At 45.8% G+C, this 17,577-nt stretch overlaps 1 long non-coding RNA gene across 2 annotated transcripts in view; it reads left to right on the top strand.

Moving 5' to 3' along the window:
* Nucleotides 1-346, top strand: part of LOC120246802 — a 59,747-nt gene extending 59,401 nt beyond the window's left edge. For both annotated transcript variants that reach the window (XR_005532150.1, XR_005532151.1), the window contains one exon: nt 15-346. This is a non-coding gene — a long non-coding RNA (uncharacterized LOC120246802). The remainder of the gene's footprint in view (nt 1-14) is intronic.
* Nucleotides 347-17,577: the final 17,231 nt, after the last annotated feature.

Raw genomic sequence — 17,577 nt, 5'->3', positions numbered from 1 at the left:
TCTCTGTTTTGCAGACGAAACACTTTGCCAGGAAGTCTTTGGCGGAGGCAGCCCTGTAACTCAGAAATTCCAGACTCCTCAAGCCTCAGTGACACAGATGTGAGCGGTTCCCGGTGCCGACCCGCGCTTCCTGACTGCACGTAGCAACGCGACGCACCTAAGAAGGGCCTGGGCTCCTTCCTGTGATAGAAAAGGGAGGTTACCTCTGTGTGGGTAGGGACTTGGCTGGAACAACAGGAGACGGTCCCCTATGTCCTGAAAAATGCAGAGATTTTTTAATGGAGCAGAAAAGTTATAGTTACATCACTGGGGTTTGCCCATCATTAAATACATTTGGTTTATTTTATATTATGTCTGACCTGCGTGTGTGAGGCTGTACATTCTTCCGTGTTTGGTAAAACACTGAGCAAGAAGGCACACTGACTAAATACTAGATGTTTAAGACCTGTCTTTTTTTTTTTTTCTTTTTTAGAGAGAAAGTGAGAGGGGGGGAGCGGTCGAGGGAGAGAGAGAAAGTCTTTTTTTTTTTTTAATGTTTATTTATTTTTGAGAGAGAGAGGATGCAGGGAAGGGGCAGGGAGGGAGGGGGACAGAGAAATCAAAGAGGGCTCAGCACTGACAGCAGAGAGCCAATCCGGGGCTCAAACTCATAAACTGTGAGATCACATGACCTGAGCTGAAGTCAGACACTTAAGTGAGTGAGCCACCTGTCTCGGGGGAGAGAGAGAGAGAAAGAGAGATTATTCAGCAGACTCCACACTCAGCCCCAACATGGGGCTCGATCCCATGACCCTGGGATTATGACCTGAGCTGAAATCAAGAGTCAGACACTCAACTGACTAAGCCTCTCAGATGCCCCTCAATATCTAATTTTTAATGTTGGTCTAAAGGGTCACACCTTCACAGTTCTCACATTATTTCTAAGCATGAAGACTGAAGATCTGATTTTGTTGCCTTGATGCAATCAGTTGTTAAAATGTTTTAAACTTTGGTTTTCTTTATATGGGTTTTTTTGCTTTTTTAAAGAGGGAAAAATAGAAGGTAATGACATATACAGAGAAAACTGATTTGGACTAAAGTTCCTTAAACGGATACTTTTATTTCTATGGAAACATAATTTTACTAACAATTTAAATAGAGAAGTAGGTGAAAATACATGGTGTTTACGTTTTTTGGAAAACATTTCTCAAAATTTCCATAAGCGTGTCTGTTTATAAACAACTTGAAAATTAATTTTGTTGCCTTAGGGGCCAGAAATTTAGACTCAAACAAGGGACATCTGGAGATGATCATTAAGTGAAATAGATCTTCTGAATGAGGCATCGTTCTATGGAAGTTAAGAGGTATACACTCATGCTTTTCTAGATGCTTAAATATACCAGCACTAAGTTTTGAGTTTTTTTTTCAGAGATGAATGCTATTTCACTCTGAATCGATGTACATAAAATAACTGTTACAATATTTCTGTATTAGCTGTTTACAAAATAATATATGTTAGGGGCTGAGGAATCTTCCATTGGAGAGTTGAGCACTAGAACCTCTCAACTCAAAGCAAGCAAAGTCATGAAGACACTCGCTTTAGTCATGAAGGCGGGGTCTAACTTACAGTCTATTTAATCTACAATGCAAAAAGGGAATGTGAGTTCTAATTTTTCAAGTTTAGAATGTGCAATTTTGGAAAGGCCATGTTGTTTAAAGGCAAAGGAAGAGGAAGAAAATCCTGCTGTAATCACTGTGCCTAAGATAATCATGCTCTCATTACAAAAAAAAAAAGTTTTGAGACTGCTATAGACTGAATGAATATTCATATCCCTGCCCCCCGCCAGGTTTCATTTATTGAAATCCTAACCCCACAATGTGATGGTGCCCTTTGGGAGGTGATGAGGTCGTGAGGGTGAGGCCCTTGTGAATGGGGTCAGTGACCTCATAAAAGACCCCAGAGAGCACCCTCACCCATTCTGCTACATGAGGACACAGTGAGAGGACAGCCATCTACCAACCAGGAAGTGGGGCCCCTTCACCAAATATACCTCGCCTTGATCTTGGACTTCCCGGCCTCCAGAACTGTGAGAAATGAACGTCTGTTGGTTACAAGTCTCCCAGCCTTTGGTTTTTCTGTCAGAGCAGCCCAAATGGACTAAGATGGGCACTTTTGGGTAAGGAGGGTTGGCTTTTGGACATTTTATTTCTGAACACTCGTCGCCCACCAATTCCTAAATAAATAACCGAAGAAATATAAAGTTGGGAAAAGCATCCATTTACACAGAAAGCAAAGGAAACAAATCATCAAAATGGCGGAAATAAACTTGTCTCCAAATGCCTGGCATGACTCCTGGGAAGTCAGGGGGTAAAGTCCTGGCCCCTGTGGGGTCTCTGGGCCGGGAGGGCTGAGTTCTGGAGAAAAGGGTGGGCTGTGAGACTAATCTAGAAAGCGCCTGGGGAGTCTGGCTGGGTGTGTGGGCTGCTGGGATCCCCTGGCAATAGTGCTCTTGCAGGACGCAGAGACTCAGGCTGCTGTGATTAGGGAAGAGCAGGGGCTCCCGGCCCAGGAGACGTCGTCTCCCGAAGTGTAAAGGTGGTTGTGATTGTGGTGAGCAGCCTGGGGAAGCCGGGACCCCTTCCCTGAACGAGAGGCTGCTGGGAGTGGTAGGGACAGCAGCCTGGGATGGTGGCCTGTCTTTGTGGACACAGGAACAGCTTTATCGAAGGTGGGGCTCAAGAGGCAGGTATTCAGATGCCAGAGAGGAGGCCCGCTGGAATCCTGGTGCCAGGCAGAGTGGCTTCCCTGTAGATCCAGGAGAAATTACAGAGACCAACCTCCCTTGTCAGCATAGCCCATGGCTCTGATGCTCTGTCTGCTCCCCTCAGGCTGGACCACTGATTAGCAACAATCAGTAAGCAAGAGTAAAACTAATATGCTGACTATGAAGAGACTCTTTATCATGAAATCCCACCAGTAAGATTCAGAGAATGTGTATATTTTTAAAGAATGTTTGTTTATTTATTTTGAGAGAGAGAGAGAGAGAGAGCGCGCGCATGCATCACAGTACGATGCAGGGCTCAATCCCACGACCCTGGGACCATGACCTGAGCCGAAATCAAGAGCTGGATGCTTAACCAACTGAGCCACCCAGGTGCCCCGAGAAAGTGTATATTTTTGAAAAACATTTGTGGCAAAAAATGCAGTGAATTTCAGAGAGCAATTGGTCTTTACTCTCAACATTAAAAAAAAAATATGCTCTCCATAAAATTAGATGCCCAGTAAAATGATGTGACAGTGGACGACTATGTGGAGATATAGGCAGAACCATACAGAGAAATAAATGAGGTATTGAATATATGTTTTAGAACTAAGCAGATAATATCAGAGTTAAGATGCATTCAAAGCAATAAAGAGCTGAATCAACCCTGCCAAAAATTATTTCAGTGACACAGAAGACAGCCTAGGGGGAAAAAGCATATGTATGTGTATGTATTTATATAATGCAAAAAAAATAATGAAAAAAAGAAAAAGAAGTACATGTGGGATTTCATGGATATACATGGAGATCCAATATGTGGATGACTATTTCTGAAGAAGGCACCAGAACAAATGGATCAAAGCAAAATTCAAACACATCTAAAACTTCCTTAAGACCTAAATCTCCCAATTAAAATAGCTCACTGGGTCTGAGGCAAAATGAAGAGTCTCAAACTCTTAATATACCCTGGTCAGAGTTCCAAAATTTAGGTAAAATTAAGAACTCTATTAATGCCCTGATAGAAGATTACATATGAAAAAAAAAAAAAAGGTTTTTAGGGGCATCTCGGTGGCTCAGTAGGTTAGGCGTCCAACTTCAGCTCAGGTCATGATCTCACAGTTTGTGAGTTCAAGCCCCGTGTCGGACTCTGTGCTGACAGCTCAGAGCCTAGAGTCTGCTTTGGATTCTGTAGCTCCTCTCTCTCTGCTCTTCCCCCACTCATGCTGTCTCTCTGTCTCTCTCTTTCTCTCAAAAAAAATTTTTTAAAAAACATGTTTAAAGAAAATGCAAACTGGTCTAAGAATTCCTTTTTTAAAAAATAATATAGGTGGTAAAATTTATAAATTTTAGAAATAAAGTCTATAAAAAATATAGCAACGATGCAATCAATGTCTATAGAGTTTTGACGGAGAAACTTTGTGACCCCAAATTCCTTATATAGTCAAGCTCTCACTTGCCAAGAACATTTTCAGAGATTCAAGGGCCCAAAATATCCAAACCATGTACTTTTCATGGGGGTATGAATACTCAGGGAAGTAGCCCTTTGCTACTCAGATGTGGTCTTCAATCCAGCAACGATCATTCATCTGAGACCTTGCTGGGAAGGCAGAATCTCACTTCGGGCTTCATCTCAGACCTACTGATTCAGAATCTGCATTCTAACAAGATCTCCATGAAATTTGCTTGTATATTAAAGTTCCAGAAGTACTGCTCTAATAAACCAAGTAATTAATCAAAATGTAAGCCCCCCACGCAAACAGTAAAGTCACAGCTGAGGACTGAAGTAAACACGTAAAAACCAAAAAATCAAATCTTAATAAATGTATATTCAAAGTCTACGTATACATTTTATAATATAAAATCATAACCTGAAAATTAATGTCTAAAATTTAACATAAATAGAGAAGAGTAAATGGCAGGAAATCAAATGAGCCCATTAGTCTCTATGGTTCAAAGGGATTCAATCGAATTAATTTGAGATGTTTTATCTGTGATTTGGTAGACAATATGCATATATTCAAATACGTTCTTGAAACTCTTAAATGAAACCCAAATTATAAACCAGCTATGTAACAAACTATTTGAGAGGGAAAAACTCATAATTCAAAATGTAAAAGAAAAATTTTTAAATGAAGAGTGAACCAGAATACATTCTTTGTGAAAATAAATGTAAATGGGATAAGCTCCCGTATTCAAAGAATTAGTCAGATTTTTGTCAATGAAAATAGTTTTATTGCTTATCTTTAAAGAAAATGGGAAGTACAAAGCAGACACAAAGCCTCTCCTGGGATTCCATGATGCACAAATAATCATTATAAATGTTCTAATGATCATCTTTCCAGAAAACAATTCAGTTTTTACAAACAGGCAATACCATACATGTAGTTTTTAAACCTACCCATTGGAAATGATGTGTATAGGTATTTTTGTTATTGTTATTTGTTTGATGTGGTTTGATGTAGTTTGTTAATTTTTAGAATTTTGTTTGGAATATTTTTTCTGCATAGTTATCTCTCCTCTTTGAAGGTACTTTTCATCAGAGTCATTATGTTTTTTTCCCCTAGTATTTCTATTTGACTTTCCCTTACAGTTACCATCTATCTGCTGAAATTTCTCATCTCCTTATGACTATTGTATACTTTTTCCCCCAGAGCATCTAACATATGAATTGTAATTATTGTAAATTCCTTATCTGATAGCTCCAATACATGGGTTCCCTCTGAATCTGGTTTTGTTTATTGCTTTGTCTCTTGTTGACTTTGGTTTTCAAATGTATTATTATTATTTAATCTTGTGCATGTCTTGTAATTTTTGGTTGAATGTTGAATTGAATGGAATTTGAATATTATGTATAGTATAGTTAACATTGAAGTAGATAGTATTTATACCTGCAAATGGGCACACCTCTTCTGTTAGACCATTAGTGTCGGGGGTTGAGTAAATATACTCAGGAGTTCAGGTTTGACTTGGGCTGTTATTATGGTTACCGCCTTGCACCACTGTTTCAATTCCTCTACCATTAACTTGTGCTTAGAGTGGGACTGGGGTTCCAGAGGGTTTTTCTCAGGGTTTCTGCTCCACCCTCAACTTTCAGTCTTCTTTGTTTGCCTGTGCCAAAGAAGGGGAAATCTCTCTGCATACTCTGTCCCCTCCCTGTAAGTTCTTGCTTATTACTTGGTGCTTGCTAGCCTGGTGGTGGGGAGAGGGAAGGGGCAGCTCTCTGGTGTGCTGGTCCAGCTTAGTCTTAGGACGGTCCTGTCTGCCTGGACCTCAGCATGGGGCTGTCCCAGTGACCCTACCTCTCTTCCCATGACAGCTAAACTCCTCTGTATCTGTGGTGAATCTTGTATGCATCAGTTCCCTACCCCTCCTTCAGATGTGGGAGATCTCTCTTCATACTGATAGATGATCCTGGACCCAGAATTGCTTTCTGCTCCTCCTTCAAGGGTAGAGGATGTCGCTTTTTCTTTTACCTATTCCCTAGCTGCTCCAATTTCCCAATGTCTCCAGAAATTAAAGCTTTAAAACAATTTTTTAATGTTTATTCATTTTTGAAAGAGACAGAGACAGAGTGTGAGTTGGGGAGAGGCAGAAAGAGAGGGAGACACAGACTCTAAAGCAGGCTCCAGGCTCTGAGCTGTCAGCACAGAGCCCAATGCCAATGCTGGGCTCCAACTCACGAGCCGTGAGATCATGACCTGAGCCGAAGTTGGCCGCTTATCCGACTAAGCCACCTGGATGCCCCAAGAACCCTTTTTAAAAAATTAAATTTAAACTTTTTCCAATTAAAAAAATTACAAAGGTGATATGAAGATAGAATTATTGCAAAAAAAATCAGATGACAACTGTTAACTATATATGTATGTGTGTGCGTGTGCACACGCGCGTGCGCGCGCGCACACACGCACACACACACACACACACACAACCACAGCCTGCTCCAGTCCCACCCCTCTCCTTGGATCAGCCACTGTCAAAGTTTAGCATGTACAGCACATAGGATTTTGAAAGGCAGAGAGAGAGCATCTCAAGCAGAGAGCGTAGCACAGGCAGCATCTTGCAGGAGCATTAAGGAAAGCAGCCTGTCTGGAACAGAGTTATGCGATGCTAGAGACAAGCTTGCAAAAGCAGAGGAAGCCATGAACCGCAGGCAGAGGATCTGTGGAGTCATGTGGTAGGCAATAGAGAGCTGTTCTTTATGTGGGGGTCACGCAGTGACATAACAAAACTGGTTTTTAGATTATTTTAGACTATATTAATCTGCTTATTATTTTTAAATGATTACTCATTAATTTATCTGCCATTAATTATTAGATATCTTGGCCAAAACTGGTGAGCATGGAACTGGTAGTAATTACTGAGATCCTGGGGAGAGAAGCCAGGCAGGATGCGGGGAGCGCCTTAGCTGAAGAATGGCAGTAAAATTAGGGGCGCCTGTGTGACTCAGTTGGTTAAGTGTCCAACTCTTGATCTTGGCTCAAGTCATGATCTCATGGTTCATGAGTTCAAGTCCTGCATTGGGCTCCACACTGACAGCATGGAGTCTGCTTAGGATCCTCCCTTTCTCTCTCTCAAAATAACTAAACTAAAAAAAAAAAAAAAAAAAAAAAAAAAGGGATAGTAAAACTAGAGGAGAACGTGTGGAATGAGACTTCTCAATAAACTGACAGGTGACCCACTGGAAATTAGCCACACATCAAAGACATAATGAGCTGTGTATTGTGGGATACATGGCTGAGCATTATAACTTCTTCAGATAATTGTCCTCTCCATTTACCCAGCTTAAATTCCTACTCACGAGCTATCATTTCTTCCCTCCCTATGCTCTCACCCTCTTTCCCCCTCTCTGCCTTTGCTACCTCGCTTGACTAAACCACCAACGTGGCCAGATTCAACTGCAGTCTCCCCTGGGGCTGAGCCACACAGCAGATTTTCTGTAGAGGCGTGACTGGAGAAAATCTGCGAATGTCACATTCACTTCAAATGGGTCCTCAAGGCCACCAGCCGATCATACCAACCTGCCCAGGTCCCTCACTTTCTCATCCCTTTATAGACCTTGATTTCAGACTTCTCTTTCCTCCTCAAACCTCCCATATCTTCCCCCCATCTTTGGTCTTGGCTCATGACACTGCATCCCATTTCCAAGATAAAATAGAAGCAACGAGCAGAGGATTGATGCAGGTTCCTACCACAACCACATGCATCCGCCTCTCCGGATCATTGCTCATCCCTGGGCCTGGCCTCCTCTTCTTACAGGTGACTGGTGGTTCCGGATCATTGCTCATCCCTGGGCCAGCCGACCTCTTCCCCTAGACAGCTGGTGACACCCCCACACACACTCACTCAGGAACAACACCCCAGAAATTGTCCCTTCTCTCTCCTACACCATCACCGTTTCCTTCTTTTTTGGATCAGCCTGGAAATGTGCTGCTTTTTCTTCCATGTTAAAGAAACAAAACTCTCTTGGCCACACACTCCCCTCCAGTTACTGTTGTGTTCTTTTGCTTTTTTTTCACAGGAGAAGTTCTTGAATGTGTGTGTGTGTGTGTGTGTGTGTGTCTGTGTCTGTGTGTCTGTGTAATTTTTTTGAGAGAGAGAGAGATTGCACGAGAGCAAGGGAGGGGCAGAGAGAGGAGGAGAGAGGGAATCATAAGCAGGCTTCACTCTCAGCACAGGGCCTGACACGGGACTCCATTGCACAACTGTGAGGTCATGACCTGAGCCGAAATCAAGAGTCGGACACCTAACCAACTGAGCCACCCAGGTGCCCCTTGAATGTGTTTTTATACTCATTTTTCTGATTCCCCTCCTCCTGCCCTTCTTGAAACCAGTCAGATCAGATTTTTGCTACCAACTCTTTACCCAGACTACCATGATCAAGCTCACTGTGACCCAAACACTGCCAAATTCAGAGCCAAGCATTAATACCCATCACACCTGACCTACCAGTAGGATGAGCCGCAAATGTGCTACCCAAGCTGGGACGTATTTGAAAGGAAATGGGGTATGAGTAACGATTACACCTGGCCTCCTGGTGTAAATGGGGATTGTCCAGTGCAAGCGAAGACATCCTAGCAGATTTCTAACATTTGCTCCCTCCCTCCTCTTTGAAACATTTCTGCCCTTGGCCTTGAGGGCAAGAGTTATCATACTGTCCTCCTAACTTGCTGGCTGCTCCCTATTAGTCTTTTGTTTTGTTTTGTTTTGACATTCCTCCTCATCTGCTGGTCTTCTAAATGGTGAGGAGTCTCAGGGCTCAGACCTTGAACCTCTTCTCTTGTCTAGATTCCCTCCCACAGGGATCTCATCCTATCTCATGGCTTTAAATGCCATCTATATGCTAATCACCCTCACATTTATACCTGGCCACATGTGTCCCCTGAACTCAAATATCCAACTGCCTACTCTATGTATCTACAGACATCTCCAACTTCACATGTTCAATTCTGAGTGACCATATACCCCCAAAACCTGTTTCCCATCAACATGAACGACACCTCGATCCTCCCTGTCGCACCAACTAAAAAACCTCAGTATCATCCCTGTGTCTTTGTCACACGACCCTCATCTGCTCAAGCAGCAAATCCTACTGGCATTAACAACGAAAAGTGCAACTCGCCAGCTGGGTGGCTATAACCGCGCCCTAACCATGCCTTACCTCCGCTTTGTGTTCCCCAACACAACCCTCCGCACAATGTTGTTGGACAGGAAGTCAGGGCCTGTCACGATTCCTGCTGAAAACCCTCCAGTGACTTCCCTTCTCATTCATGAAAGCAAGTATTCTCACTCAGACCTGCCAAACTCTGTGGCTGCACCTCTCTGACCACCTGTACTATGCGACCCCTTCGTCTGTTCCGCTGAGTCCTCTGCAGTGGCTGTGCCCTCAGCAGGGATGCTCTTCCTCCAAATAGTCACCTCTGTGACTCCTTTGCTGCCCTCAGGTCTTTACTCAGAAACCACCTCCCTGATGGGTCCTTCTTTCCTTCTTTAGATATCAGTCCCATATGAACCCTAACACTACACACCCCCCTTCCCTGCCTTATCTTTTCATCCTCGGCATTCAGCCCTGATCAACAGAGTATGTATCCCCCATATCCTGAAGTGGTACTAAGGCAGGGATCTGGGGGTCTATTTTAGTCCTTGCTGAATCCCCAGCACCTAGAAGAGTGCCTGACACAAACAAGATGCTGATCCATGTTTGAGTGAATTTCCTTGCAATGAGGTACCCGAGATGGAGGAGGAGATACCGCAGCTCTAGCCAGGCAAGGAGACCAGACCGTCATCTTTGCATGTGAAGTACGACCTAACTTTAATAAAGCCGTTTGCAAAGCATTTTTGTGAAGCATGAATGGCACAAGATACCCCGCAAGTGAAAAGGGGTCTGTGATCAAATAAGTGTGGGAAACACTGCAGAGGATACTGCTGGAGACCCAGAGGGTGCGTTTACATATTCAAATCCCTGAGACAGCCTTTGGTGAGTACGCTTGTATCTTCTTATTTCTTCCCCATTCCCGCTTCATCTGGCCATTTGTTTAGTCTTCCCAGCTTCTTGGCACACCTTCCCTGTGTTTGTGGGGGCTCCCAAGGTCACACATCCCCAGGCTGAACTAGAGTTGAGGGCACTCGGCCCTGATGCAGTGAGAATTCGTTGGAAGCGAGTTTTGTGAAGAAGCGGGTGTCATGCAGAAGCCATTCCTACAAGGGGGGTGGCGGGGTGGCCGCTGCAGAGGTTGAATCCCGTCGAAACCCAGTGTTCTGTAAACATGCTGGAGTCAGAACTCTTAAGAAAATCCCTATTAAAGGGGCACCCAGTTTTGGCTCAGGTCATGATCTCACAGTTTGTGGGTTTGAGCCCCACATCGGGCTCTGTGCTGTTGGCACAGAGCCTGCTTGGGATTCTCTCTGACTCCCTCTCTCTCTGCCCCTCCCCTGCTCACTCTCTCTCTCTCAAAGTAAAATAAATAAACTTTAAAATTTTTTTAAAAAACCCTATTTACTTCCAGGGAACATCAGCATTCCTTCAGTGTTCTGTTCCATGTCTGTGTGCTCAGGGCCCTGCAGCACCCCCTCCCGGAGCACCCCTTCCAGAAGCACCCCGTCTAGGAGTACCAGGGGCAGAGCTCCTGACTGCGCATCATCTAATCCCCGTGCTTCTCAACACTGGGTGCTGGGCCATGGCATGAGTGCTGTTTTCAAGACCCAGCTGATTATGATGCAGTGAGAGCTGAGAACCATTACTTCAGGTAGACCATTTTCCTGGATTCTGAATTTGGAATTAGTGTTCTGGGACTCAGGCAGCCTTTAAGAGCTGGGTTCTTTTTCTTTTTAAAAAAATGTTTATTTATTTATTTTGAGAGAGAGAGAGCACTTACATGCAACCATGTGTGGAGAAGACGGCAGAGACATGGGAGAGAGAGAATCCCAAGCAGGCTCCACAGTCAGCTCGGAGCCTGACTCAGGGTTTGTTCCCACGAACTGTGAGATAATGACTGGAGCTGAAATCAAGGGTCAGACGCTTAACCAACTGAGCCACCCAGGTGCCCTTAAGAGCTCGTTTCTGGGCACCATGAGAGTAGCATGCTCCCATGCTCATATGGAACACCGCAGACCACAGTCAAGGCCACCAATGCCAGCTAGCACAGCCAAGAGAAGAGGCGAGTTGTTTATAGTGAGTGGCCTCCATCCTTGGTGAGAAGACTGTTCTCCTGCTCCCAAACCCAGGTGTCAACGTGCAAATTCGTGCATCAGGCTGTTGACCTTGCACTCAGGGAGCCTGGGGAATGGCAGAAGAGCTCATAAGAACATCCAGCAAATGAGGAGCTGGGAGAATGGTGGAGGTGAGGAGGAGCAGAAGAATCCACACGTGCAAAGATTAAAGGGAGCCGCGCTAGAAAGCTAGAGCCATGTGTCCTTGACTTTGAGAAACAGCACAGTTGTTTCCACTCAGTGGTCACCATCCGTTCAAGAACTTTGAAAGAGTGTCCCCTGGCATGGATCCCACGTGGATTCTGAACTGAATCTATGATGTTATAGCGTGTTTTCCTATGCTTCTTAATTGTTCAGGAGGAGATGGGCAGTGTTGCCCAGGGAGCTAATGTGGGTAAGTGAGTGAATATTGAGTTTCCATTAACCATTTTCAAACACTGAAAATAGCTCTATGCCTCTGAGGGACTCCAGGCTGGGACACTGCTTTAGTCTTTTTCTTTAGACTTTCTCTGATGAGAGCAACCCTATAGCTCTGCCCTCTTTCTCAACAATCACATCTGAACAGTCACAAAGTCTCACCGAGAAAAATGGTTTCTCTTCTTTAGATGCACCTTCCAGAATGTTCTGAGCAGCAGTCAGAACAACAGGATGTAAATGTTTTCAGTATCTGCCCCAAAGTAGCATTTTCAGCCCAATAATAACTCAGGATGCACCTGCTAAAGGGGTTCCGATGGTGGCATTTTAGTTTCTGTATGAACAGAATGTTCTGTGGGGTCTCTTCCCAAAGTAACAACATACTGGGGTTTCCTTTTACTCTCAGAATGTGGCAAATGCAAGCTGTAGTTTTCCCGTCAGTAGCAATTCCTCCCATTTCAGCTCTGATTGCGCTCACTGGGATGAGGACAGCTTTACAAACAAGAGGCTTCATCACACACCCCTTGGGCTGCTGTTGGGATGAGTGCACAGCTCTTTGAAGGCTACAGACTTATGGTAAAAGGGCTGTATAGCAACACTATTTGTCAGCAGTAGGGATACTGACACTAGCCTCCATGCCTGCAGCCTTATCTGCTTGGGATAAGGCTGTGATTGTAAGGGTCCTTTCTGAAGGAAGCCCTCATCTGAGAGCAAATGACTATGGCTTTTCATTTAATCCTTCATGCATTCATTCAACAAACATGCATAAGTACCTGCACCCAACATCATGTTCACAACCCTTATCCCATGGAGTCTATAGGGGAAGCCTTACACCAACAAATAATTACTGTTCTGTTCAGGGGTATGGGGAGAAAGGACAGATATTATGAGAGCATAGTGGGGGATGATGGCTGACCCCTGCTGGGGGTCAGAAAAGTCTTCCTTAAGGAAGTTATATTCACTTCATGTTATAAAAATTCCATTTCTGGGGTGCCTGGGTGTCTCAGTCGGTTAAGCGTTCAACTTTGGCTCAGGGCATGATCTCACAGTTTATGAGTTCGAGCCCCACATCGGGCTCTGTGCTGACAGCTGCTTCAAATTTTGTGTCTCCCTCTCTCTCGGCCCCTCCCTGTTCATGCTCTGTCTCTCTCTCTCAAAAATAAATAATTTTAAAAAACATTTAAAAAATTCCATTTCTCCGTTTGTAGGCCTTCTTTAGCTGGAAGTCGGGCTGCTCAGAGGTGGGGCACTATCAGCAGAGGCACTCATAGCTGCCACTATACGATGTGGCATATGAGGGCTGGGAATTCAGAGAGTCATTCCAGGCACAGGGAAGAGCCTAAAGGGTATTTGGGAAAGGGTAAGTCACTTAGTCTCCCTGAAGCCTGGGAAAAGGGACGTGGCTCAGAAGATGGGCTCCTTCCCCCAACACTTGTTGAATGTCTACTATGTGCCAGGCATTTGGGTTCTTGGGAGAGAGCGGGGAACGTGACAGATATAGCTGTTCTTCGTGGGGCTTATGGATGGAGAAGAGGGCCCATTCACCAGCTTAATCCATGTGTTTGCAACAAAATGACATCAGACTGTGAAAAGGATGTGCAGAAACCAAACTATGCAGTGATGGAGACAATGTGGTGAGCGGAGGGAGGCGGCTCCGGAGGGATGCGTGGGGAAGGTGCCCCCGAGTTGGTGATGTGGGGGCAAGAGACCAGAGGGCGCAAGGAGGCCAGTCACAGGAAGAGAGAAGAAACGAGCCTGGGGCACCACAAGTGCAAAGGAAGGAATCTCAAGGAACATGGTAAGAATCATCCAGAATGGCTGGCATCTAGGGGGAGCAGGGGGCACAGTGGGAGGTGATGAGGCCGCATCTTTCCTTAAGGCCCTCAGACGCCAAGGCAAGGAGTTGGGGCTGCATTTTAAGAGACAAGGAAGCCACTGAAGGAAGTTAAGTGACAGTTTTAGGATTCAATGCTAGCTGCTGTATGAAAAGCAGACAGGAGGGACTCAGGAGCAGACCAGAGGAGAAGTGATATGGCGGTTGTGGAAGAGAGTAAATTGCTGGAGGTGTGTTTCAGACATGGAAGTGGCTGAGCCTCCTGGCCTGAGGTGGGGGCTGGGGTGGGGACTGAGACACAGCATAAAGGGAAAGGGAAAGGAGGGCATGCAGCCATGAGCAAACCCTAGGGAAGTGACACTTACCAAAGTGGAGAAGCTGAAAGACGAGAGGGTTGCTGTGGGGAGTCACAAGTTTGGTTTTGGCCACGCTTGTCAGAAAAACAAATGGTGGTAGCAAATAGGTAGCCGGAGGCTGGAGAAAGGTCTCAGCTGGTGTAAACACTGTGGAGTCATCATCATGGAGATGGGCGTCTAAAGCCATGGCTCTGAGTGAGGACATCTGGGGTGGTTGAGAGGAGTGTAGCAAGAGGAAAAGTGGGTTGGAGACTAAGCTCTGATAAGCTGACATGTAGGGGTTGGGATGAGGAGCTTGAGGAGTGGTGAGTAATGGAGGGGGCACATCAGAGAAGCTGCCACCAGTCTGGATCATGAGTGGATCCAGATGTGGCCTATGCTGATTGGACCAAAGCTGCCAGGAAGCCCAGTGAGATGAGGAGAGCAAAATGCTCCTCTGACTAGCCAACGTGGACACCTTTGGTGACTTTGGTGTCTGGTGGGTGAGGAAGCCACGGAGGCATGACTCAAGAATGAATGGAATGTGAAATGCAGATAATTCCTGAAAGATTTTGCTATGAAGGACAAGTAAGGAATTGGGATAAGAGCTGGGAGATTGTGAGGTCAAGGGCTGTGTTTTATCTTTAAGTTCGGAGATCTAAAGTGTGTTGTGTGTGCACAGAAATGTCTAGGAGAGACAGAGCAGTTCATAATCCATGCTGGAGAGAAAGAGAAAACCAGGGAAGGAGTGAAGCCCCTGGGAAGGTGAGCTGAGATAGAATCAGTTCCCTCTGGCTGCTCTTACAAACCACCATGAACTTGGGGGCTTAAATAGTGCACAATTATTCTCTTACAGTTCTGCAGGTCAGAAGTCTGAAATTAGTTTCACTGGACCAAAGTCCCATGGTCAGTAGGGCCAAAGATGCCTCTTGGAGCTGTAGGGGAGAAGCCATTTCTTCGCTTTTTCCAGTTTCCAGGACTGCATTCCTTGGCTCATTGTCCCTTCCTCCATCTTTTTTTTTTTTTTTTTGTAATCAGAATTGCATTTTATTTATTTATTTTTTTTTTACAAATAGTTTATGGCACATGTGGGGATGAGCACTGGGTGTTATATGGAAAGCTTTCTCCATCTTTAAAGCCAGCCGAGGAACAGCTGCTCTGGCCTCCTGCACTCCTTCTGTGGTCAAATTTCCCTCTGCCTTTCCTTTATTAAAACACTTGTGATTACACTTCAGGCCTACCTAGTTATTCCAGAATAATCTCTCCCCAGCTCCATCCTTAATCTCATTACATCTGCAAAGTCTCTTTTGTCCTATAAAATAACACTCAGAGGTCCCAGGGATGAGAGGGGGAGGGGTGGAGATCTAAGGGAGCATTATTCAGCTGACCACGGATATCCTCTGGAGACTGCAGAGGCTTGGCTTTGCTAGGAGGGGGATACTTCCTTCACTCGTGTAGCCAGAGGGAAGAGGGGGAAGGGCCCATGCGGGTTTGTGTAGATTTGGTGATGCAAACATGAGAGATTTCATGCTTTGGGCTTCAGTTTCCTGAGAGCGGTATGCGGTCAAGTTTAACTGAAAGGGTGAAGAGGGGAGTGGAGGGGGGTTGTTGGTAGAGGTGTGAAAGCATGGCAGACTGGGAAACCAAACTCTTCTCTCAGGCCTTGCCAATGTCGATGCGAGAGAACATGGCATCAAGTATGAGAATCCATGGGATCCAATGTGGTCAGGAGGGAAGGGGCCACAGTGATGTGGACTGTAGGGAGACTGTGAGCAGGTACGGTCGGGAGCGCAGAAGTCATGATGAGGGGACACTGAGCAGCGGGCTGTAAGTACAAGAGGTACTGGGTAGAGTGGGGTGCCTTTAACTCAGATTTTGGAGACAGCGCAGTTTCAGGTTGTATCAAGTTCTAGGGTTTCTCTTTGGGAAGGAATCACTGAGGGACAGATAGGTGGGCCATCTGAAGACAGGCAGGGCTCTCGTGCTCTTCTGTGAGCCAGGAACCAAATCTTCCGTGAACAGCGGGGGGAGCCCCTGGATAGATGACAGTGGTGGGTGGGTGACAAGGACTGGAAGGGCAGTGGATGCCATACCCAATGGCATCACTTGAATGGCAGCCAGGGCTTTTGCAAGAGGAAGGGGGAGACATGGTTTGGAAGGAGCAAGGGGGAACAGGGAAGCCACCTCTCAAGTTGCGAGAGAATAAACAGCTAACACCTGGGAGGGCTCCTGTGTTGTGGTTTGTAGTAAGGAAAGAAATGTGTGCCACTCTTGTGTCGGAACTTCCTGATAGCACAGGTGAGTCTGGGAGATGTGAGATTTGGGGAGCGTCGGGATGACAGTCTGGCAATAACAGATGATGGGAGAGGACCCATGGACTTCTAATGGTGACTTTCACAATGACAGAAAGCACATGGAATCTCATCACAGAGGGCCTTGAGTGGCAAACTAAGGAATCTGTGTTTGCCCATGTTGGGGGGGGGTGGCATTGTGCAGGGGAGGGTATAGAGCAGCAAACTATCATGGTCAAAGGTCGGCTTTAGGAAAAATAATCTTCCAGGTATGTGAACAAAGGAGGCCCTTAAAAACCACTGCAGTCGGCCAGGATTAAAGTCTGATGAGAGTATGGATACTCACAATGGTGGGAAGAAAGGATAGTTGCAGGAAGTGTGGTTGGTTTGAATTAGAGGAGATAAAGGAAATGAGGGAGCATGTGAGAGATGACTCCCATTTTCCAAGCTTAAGTGGTTGGGGGAAAAGGTTTTGAAGGGACTTGGTAGTTTGGTATTTGGGAAAACATGCTGAAAGGTGTAGCAATGGCTGCCCCGAAGTCTGGAACAGAGTAAGGACAGGTGAACCACTGGGAGCTTCCGCTGTTGCCATGCCAAATGTAACTACCTGGAGTTTCCCAGATTAGGGATAATCAAGGTCCAAGCAGGATCCCAGGAAGCAACACAGTGATTTTCCCTCATTTAGCTTCAGATCCCCAGGGCAGAGCCGAAAACTTCAATAACTCTATGCAATAAGGCATGTGTGCAGGTGTGAACTGTGAGGTACCCAAGCCCAGGGGATACCTTTCACTCAATCCACAAGGAGGGCCGCCAGGCTAGGGGTGTCGTCATTCACCCTAGTGCAGGGGATGCACGGTGGGCCGTCAGCCACTCTTTTGAGGATAAGCCCCCCAGGACGTAAGAGAGGCCACTCTGACTTCTCCTCACCCCAAAGTTAAGGCAGGGCGGGGATAAGAGGCCAGGGTTTCACTTGGAAAGTGGGTTTCATCACGTCTCTGACTGAGCTCAGGCCCAGAAGCACAGTTGAGGTCTGGCCAAGCCTTTGACTCATTCAGGTGCAAACCCCACCCACTTTTGCTCAATCCCCTCCATTCTGCTGACAGCCGCTCTTTTCTTCCTTTAGCCTGAAATCCCGGGGTCTGTGTGTGTGTGCGGCTAAGATTAACCGGCGCTGACATTCCCGTCTGTGCTTCCCTGCCTGGCCTCTCCGGCCCTCCTCGAGTCCCCTCACTCTGGGCTGCGCGGGCCCCGGGGAC

This window comes from Hyaena hyaena, unplaced genomic scaffold (genome assembly GCF_003009895.1).
Source record: "Hyaena hyaena isolate Hyena2069 unplaced genomic scaffold, ASM300989v1 scaffold_481, whole genome shotgun sequence".
Lineage (NCBI taxonomy): Eukaryota > Metazoa > Chordata > Mammalia > Carnivora > Hyaenidae > Hyaena > Hyaena hyaena.
The sequence above is the reverse complement of the archived record's forward strand: the minus strand, read 5'-3'. Positions and strand labels throughout refer to the sequence as shown.